Source organism: Saccostrea echinata, unplaced genomic scaffold, assembly GCF_033153115.1.
Source record: "Saccostrea echinata isolate AGI-Se365-2 ecotype Australia unplaced genomic scaffold, CSIRO_AGI_Sech_v1 ptg000034l, whole genome shotgun sequence".
Classification (NCBI taxonomy): domain Eukaryota; kingdom Metazoa; phylum Mollusca; class Bivalvia; order Ostreida; family Ostreidae; genus Saccostrea; species Saccostrea echinata.
In genome coordinates, this window is record NW_026889783.1 from 6,198,468 (window position 1) to 6,206,193 (window position 7,726).

The 7,726-nt window shown below is 32.0% G+C and overlaps 1 long non-coding RNA gene across 1 annotated transcript; it reads left to right on the plus strand.

Annotated features, from left to right (window-relative positions):
* The first annotated feature begins 1,306 nt into the window (after nt 1-1,306).
* On the plus strand, nt 1,307-3,457 carry LOC133199444 (uncharacterized). The gene is made up of 4 exons (XR_009722797.1): nt 1,307-1,852; nt 2,295-2,368; nt 2,854-2,902; nt 3,391-3,457. It is a non-coding gene; the product is annotated as an uncharacterized LOC133199444 (long non-coding RNA).
* The last annotated feature ends 4,269 nt before the right edge of the window (nt 3,458-7,726 follow it).

Sequence of the window (7,726 nt, forward strand, 5' to 3'; positions counted from 1 at the left end):
GAAAATTTAAAAATCTTGATTGTTTTTCTCATCTCTCAACCAATCACATTAAGCCATTCTATGATAAACAACTTTTAACACGTGCATTTGAGGTGTCAACTGAATCCTTATCTAACTATTTATGAAAGCTTTAATTTGATTGGTGCTTCTCAATGAGAGAAGCAAGCCCACGAATATTGAATATGCCAGGGGTCCAACGGCAACGTGTTGACTCAGGACCCCTGGCTTGCGAGGATGTCAGAAGCTTTCGTAATTAATTCTCTCAATGTCCAAGCATTTTTTGGTTAATGTATAGAGGGTAGGGCTGGGCAATAATACCGATATTCCGGTATATAGCGATATGTTGACCAAAAAATATCGTATTTCAATACGATTTTGCAATACTTATATACCGGCAAAATGCATGGACTCAGGAATTCTATCATAAAATATATATAAAGAACAGTTTTTAGAAAGATTTGCGATCAAGCCAAATAGTAAGACAAAAGCTGCTGTATGGGTGTATTTCGTTGCCTAACTGTAATTCAATTAACAGGATATCTTTTATTGGTTATTTACCACAGTTATGTACATTCTTCATGTAAAAGGAAGATAATATAATAATAATCTATATACCATTTAAACTTTTGTTGAAAATATTGAAATACATATCACATTACAGTTAAAAATATCGCAATACAAAATCTCTAGCCAATACCCAGCCCTAATAGAGGTTCATTATGCGAGACAGGCCTCTTGAATGTTAAATAGTTGATTCATTTTTTTTTTTTTTACAGTAATCTTCTTATTGTTAAAATCATTTACTGGATCATCAATCAGATTATAGATTTTTTAATATCATTTTGAAGAATCATGCCCTCTCCTTAAATGCGTGTCTACGAGAAAACCACGCAAAATCCAAATTTTATTATGAAAGGCATTGTGATCATTTTGACTGATTTTATTGTTTCTGATTAGCATCATGTGTCCTCTAATAAATCCCAGTATCAAAACTGTCAGGTACCTTTGGGGATCCCTATTATAGCCCTATATTCTATTTTTAGCACATTTTATGAAAATATTTTGAAAAACACCCATAGATTAAGAGAAAAAAATTGCAGGAAAAAATGCACTTTTATTCAAATGTTACATATTAAATAAATTTAAAGAAAGTGCTCTAACTAGAAATATTTTATTTAATTTCATTTATCAACACTGATTCTGTAAAAGTGGGGTCTAAAATTAGATTAAATCAATGTGTTTAAAATACCACTATCTTTAGAATGCTGTAAAAACCCAAGAAACGCTTAAAACATTATAAATATCAGTTTAATTGCAAAAATCCTTCAAAATCAATATATAGTTAAAAGGAATTTGGTTGCAAATGGCATTATGCTAATTTAAAAATAGATTGAAGTTGGCTGAAACTATTAGAAAAATTATCTCCCTTAGTGGAACTCTCCTTATTTAAAGGAATTAAAAGTGTGATGTCTTAATGGCAGACGAAAAGATGAAGTGTTGATTTGAGGACAATATTATGATAAAAGATCTCTAGCTTTGTTGAAAGATTGTAAAATAGATTCAGCTGAATATACAAGGTATTTTAAATGCAGCACATAAGACATTTCTGTCCGTGAAACGCTTCTTATCGTTAACCATCTTGAACCATACAGCTGTTATGGGACTTGGACAGTCTAATTTCTGTAAACATACCTACATGTACATGTATGTGTCAAACACAGAAATATACTTGGTCTACACTGGAAAAGGAAAAAAGAACATGTTGTCACCCATACCTGATAGGGGAGACGCTATTATGCAAACCCGTTAACCGAGAGGGTCAAGCTGAATGAGGTTTTGCCTGTTGGAACTGGTAAGAACATTATGCAGTTTAAAAACTTAAAGAATTTTGCTAAACCATTGAAATTAACTTAATTTCTGACCTTAAAGTTTTCAGAGAGACACTGTACATGATATTTGGGTTGTCAATAAGAAATGAAACAGATTTATAAAAAAAAAAAAAAAAAAAAAAAGCATGTTGGGGGTTCCTCCCCTTAGTGAGGGTTGAGAGGGCAATACCAGAGTAATTGGGGAATTATGTCATTATAGGTGAAGAAATTCCCCAGTCCCACAGGTCTTAAGGACAACCCTATACATGTAAATATAATATCACAAAGTGATATCATAATTGGAAATATTTACTGACTTTGTGTTTATAGTTTGTGAAAACCTATTGATATCAAGTTTATACAACTTACATGTCCAATCTATAATGATTTATATCTATCAACTAATTTGATTCCTAATTGTTACAGGTATATGCAAAAGATGTATAGAAACACACTTTAAAAAATCAGTATGGAAGTAAAGCTGAAGGAAGAGCTTAAAGGTACATATACATATACTGTGTGTTTATAATTATATGTAAAAGTTTTATCAAATTATTTCTAAAATTTACTCAGTAGCTTATACATCAAGTTTCACTTATGAAGCAAAATTACCTGCTTTTATTATGTTATAGCTGAAATACATGTAAAAAGTGAAAACTCTTGAGCAGCAGTCCACTTGCTAATTCTTGTTCTCATTCGAGTATATTTAGTACTCACATAAATTAAGGATTCTACAGTAAATGTTGATGAATGGCTTTTACACTCAATAGTTTCATAATATTGATCATTTCACACGTAAATGATCCAATCCTGTTTGGAAATAAAATTTCAATTGCATATTGTTTTGAATTAGTTCTAAAAATAAAATCTCAAGTGTGATTTCTGTTTCATTTTATGTGTACATAACTGGTTATAAGTATTCATGTAACTATGAGGATTATTAAGTATTGTATAGTTAATATTAAAATTAATGTTTATTCTTTAGCAGAAATGTGTTCCTATTGACAAGGCAACAATTGAATCAAACCAAACAGGTGATCACTTACTGTAATATAATATAATATTTTTAAGGTGCTACATAATAATAAAGGTAATGTCAATGTTTAATATCTCAAAAAATAAAATTAACAAATATGTTTCATTTCCACACTGAAAAATATAATCAAGTGGACATTGTTATCATGCAGTTCAATGAGATGAACCAGAGTTTGTACATGTGGTTAACATTTTATAATGTATACATACAAGTTACTATAATCATGATAATGTACATGTAACTGCTCATTCACATTACTGATAAGTAAAATAACAAAGAACAATTTATGTGAAGTTAGGTCTAAATGGTGAAGATGCCTGAATATGTGACTGATAAACTGAAAAGTCCAGTCCATATAGTTCAAGTTTTGAGCTTTAAAATTATTTAATTATGATTCATTCAAAATGTTTCAGCATTAGCATTTTTAGCATTAACTGTAATGTATAAGGGTATATATACTTCATGGCTTTTTCAATTATTTTACAGAGCAAAGAGTGGAGGAAAATGGAAGAAGTCATGGACTTAACAGAAAACATATGACCTAATACCTGCAGGTAACAGCCTCCAACCCCCCCCCCCAACCCCCAACCCCCCCCCCCCCAATAAATGTTTATTGGTCTGTCCATTGGTCATTCTGTCTGCACATGTATGTACTATAACACTTTAATTTGGGAACAATATCTCTTAAAGCCTTTGAGCTTTTGCAATATCATTTCTAATCACAACTCCTTACAGCCTAGAGAAGATCCCTATTGATTTGAGGTCAAAAGGTCAAGGTTGGAAATTCCTACAATACAAAAAAACCTCAAATAATAACTTTAGTTTCCCTTGAGCTTTTTCTGTTAAATTTTATATCATAATTCCCAATGACTTAAAGAAATCCCCTTTGATTTCAAAGTTAAAAGGTTTAGTTGAAAAATTCATATCTTGCAATAAATAATGTCCTGGTGATAACTTTGGTTCTCTTTGAGGTCTTGAATTTATTTCTTTAATAAAAAAAGACACCAATTGACTTTAAGGCCAAAAGCTGAAAGGTTAAGGTTGACCTTTTTCTTTTTCCATCTGCATTTTTTTTTTGGTCCAGTTCTTCCATCCTCATTTTTTTCCATAAGTGGGGGCCACAATTCTCTGAATTAGCTTGTTTTATATTTGGATCATTTGCAGGTTTGCATTAAACTCAATTAGCCATTTAAGGAGGTTGGATCCTGTCGTCAAAAGTAATGAGAATTTTTTATCAAGTATATTTTTAGAATCTACACACATAGCTTAATTAAAAATGAAAACAAAAAATGGGAGTCAATGCGCTTCTTTTGGCGCTACAGGGCATTTAGTTTGACCTTTTTGCACTGTAAATACATCATACACATGATTCAATTTTTAAAGTTTTCCTTCCAATATTTTTTTATTCAAATAAATTATGGGAACAAACATAGCCTTATTTCATTTTGAATAAATACATTAAAATTTGTGACAACAAAATTTTTTTAAATTACTTCGCATGTTTAATTATTTGACCTTTTTGCACTCAAAAATATCATTTTTCTGGCATTAAAAATTTTAACAAGCAATAAAATCATTTGAAAGTAATGACATTTTACTGAATTTAAGTAGAATGGTTAAAAATATCTTATATATTCAGAAAATAAAATAAAAAGTGGGGGCCTGTGATGTTAATTTTTAGATAATACTAAAATAGTGCTAATTTCAAGCAAAAGTTAGGGCTATTTTTTTCTGTATTTTCGCAATATATTTGCTATATTTATTAAATATGATGATAAAATTCATGATATTTTATTCAATATATAATTTAGGACCTGCATGAAACAGTTCACGGCACAGAATAACTCTGTGTGCAGGCTGCATGGAAAAATAGGAATCCAAACTTAACATATTTCAAATACTTCAAAAGAGAAAAAATGATCATTTTCTTCTAAAAATCCATCCGCCACAAGATATAGTTCCTCTCTTAATGCTTTTGGTATGGAACTTAATCATGGAGTTTTAACTGAATATCGTTTAATTGGTATTGTAGAATTCAAATTTATTGTAAGAACTAAAACATTATGCAGAATTTTTTAATTATAGGTTAAGACAAAAATCTGCTCAAAAGCTCAGGAGCAAACCTTGTTAAGGCATTTGGATCTCTTACAAAATAGGAAATAAAGGTGATCCAGGCTAGCATTGCCAAGGTCCCTTTGTTGTAAAATTGAAATTATTCCCTAATTCCCAATGTCATTTAGAACATCAAAATACATGCTCTTTTGCTTTTGGGTATAAATAAAAATTTATTGTACTAAAATGTCTTCTTTGATTATCATAATTATTGCAATATCAATTATGAACTTTAATTCAAACATCAATTTGTCATTGCTTTTACAGATTTTGAATTCATATCATCAGTGCATATAAATTGGTCAAAAGATGAAAGATCTCAGCATAAATTGTTCAATCATGCAAAGCATATCCTGTCAAATGGAGATTACCCTCCCTTAAAGTGTCAAGTATCTCAGAAATTGGACTATTTGCAATACTGTTCAGGAATATTTTACAGTCAGTACATTTAGCAATAGGGCCTGTTGCACCATGCCAAGGTACAGAGTTGATGCTTCAAGCTGTCGAAGGCATTCCAAAGGAAAAGGATGAAACTTTTTTTTAGCTCACCTGAGCCGAAGGCTCAAGTGAGCTTTTCTGATCGAAATATGTCCATTGTCTGTCGTCGTCGTTGTCGTGGTTGTAAACTTTTCACATTTTCATCTTCTTCTCAAGAACCACTGTGTCAATTTCAACCAAACTTTCCACAAAGTATCCTTGGGTAAAGGGAATTCAAGTTTGTTCAAATGAAGGGCCACACCTTCTTCCAAGGGGAGATAATCATGAATTTGTGAAAAATTGATGGCATCACCTAAAAACTTGTCAAGAACCACTGTGCTTGAAAATATGAAACTTATATGGAAGCATCCTCAGGTAGTGTAGATCCAAGTTTGTTCAAATCATGACTTCCAGGGGTAGGGTGGGGCCACAATGGGTGATCAAAGTTTTACTTAGGAATACATAGGAAAAAGCCTTTAAAAATCTTCTTCTCAGAAACAGCAAAGCCATGATTGATCATATTTAAAAGGAAGCATCCTCAAGTAGTGTAGGTTCAAATTTGTTCCAATCATGACCCCTGTGAGTAGGGTGGGGCCAGAATGGTCGATCAAAGTTTTGCATATAATACATGTACATAGGAAAAATTTGTAAAAATCTTCTTCTCAAGAACAGCAAAGCCATGATTGGTCATTTTTATATGGGTGCATCCTCAGGTAGTGAAGATTCAAGTTTGTTCCAGTCATGACCCCCCTCCCCCCAGGGGTAGGGTGGGGCCACAATGGGTGATCAAAGTTTTACATAGGAATACATAGGAAAAAGCCTTTTAAAATCTTCTTCTCAAGAACAGCAAAGCCATAATTAGTCATATTTAAATGGAAGCATCCTCAGGTAATGTAGACTCAAATTTTGTTCAAATCATGACACCCCCCCCCCCCCCCCTCAAGAGAATAGGGGGGCCATAACAGGGGATCAAAGTTATACAAAGGAATACAAATGTTATATCAATACTAGAAATATGTCCATAGGACATGAATGCCCCGCCAAGGGTATATTAGTAATGCAACATTTTAACACAAATTGAGAAAAGTGAGGTCAAGGTCAAAGGAAAGGTCAAGGTCAAAAAATATTGCTGCAGTTGAATAGCTTACATCAGTATGTATCAGCATATGACGTTTGATTCAGAAACTAATTTAAGAAAAGTGAGGTCAAGATCAAAGGAAAGGTCAAGATCAAAAAATGTTGATGTAGTTGAAAAGGTTACATCAGTATGTATTAACATATGAAGTTTGATGAAAATATTATGAATGGTTTCTTTAAAACTTAGCTAAACACTAATTTAAGAAAAGTGAGGTCAAGGTCAAAGGAAAGGTCAAGGTCAAAAAATATTGATGCAGTTGAATAGCTCTCATCAGTATGTATCAGCATATGAAGTTTGACACTAATTTAAGAAAAGTGAGGTCAAGGTCAAAGGAAAGGTCAAGGTCAAAAAATGTTGATGCAGTTGAAAAGGTTACATCAGTATGTATTAGCATATGAAGTTTGATGAAAATATTATGAATGGTTTCTTTAAAACTGAGCTAAACACTAATTTAAGAAAAGTGAGGTCAAGGTCAAAGGAAAGGTCAAGGTCAAAAAATATTGATGCAGTTGAATAGCTCTCATCAGTATGTATCAGCATATGAAGTTTGACACTAATTTAAGAAAAGTGAGGTCAAGGTCAAGGGAAAGGTCAAGGTCAAAAAATGTTGATGCAGTTGAATAGCTCTCATCAGTATGTATCAGCATATGAAGTTTGTTAAAAATATCTTGAATGGTTTCATTAAAACAGAGCTAAACATTAATTTAAGAAAAGTGAGGTCAAGGTCAAAATAAAGGTCAAGGTCAAAAAAATGTTGATGCAATTGAATAGCTTACATCAGTATGTATCAACATATGAAGTTTGATTACACTATCTTGAATGGTATCTTTAAAACTGAGCTAAACACTAATTTAAGAAAAGTGAGGTCAAGGTCAAAGGAAAGGTCAAGGTCAAAAAATATTGATGCAGTTGAATAGCTCTCATCAGTATGTATCAGCATATGAAGTTTGACACTAATTTAAGAAAAGTGAGGTCAAGGTCAAAGGAAAGGTCAAGGTCAAAAAATGTTGATGCAGTTGAAAAGGTTACATCAGTATGTATTAGCATATGAAGTTTGATGAAAATATTATGAATGGTTTCTTTAAAACTGAGCTA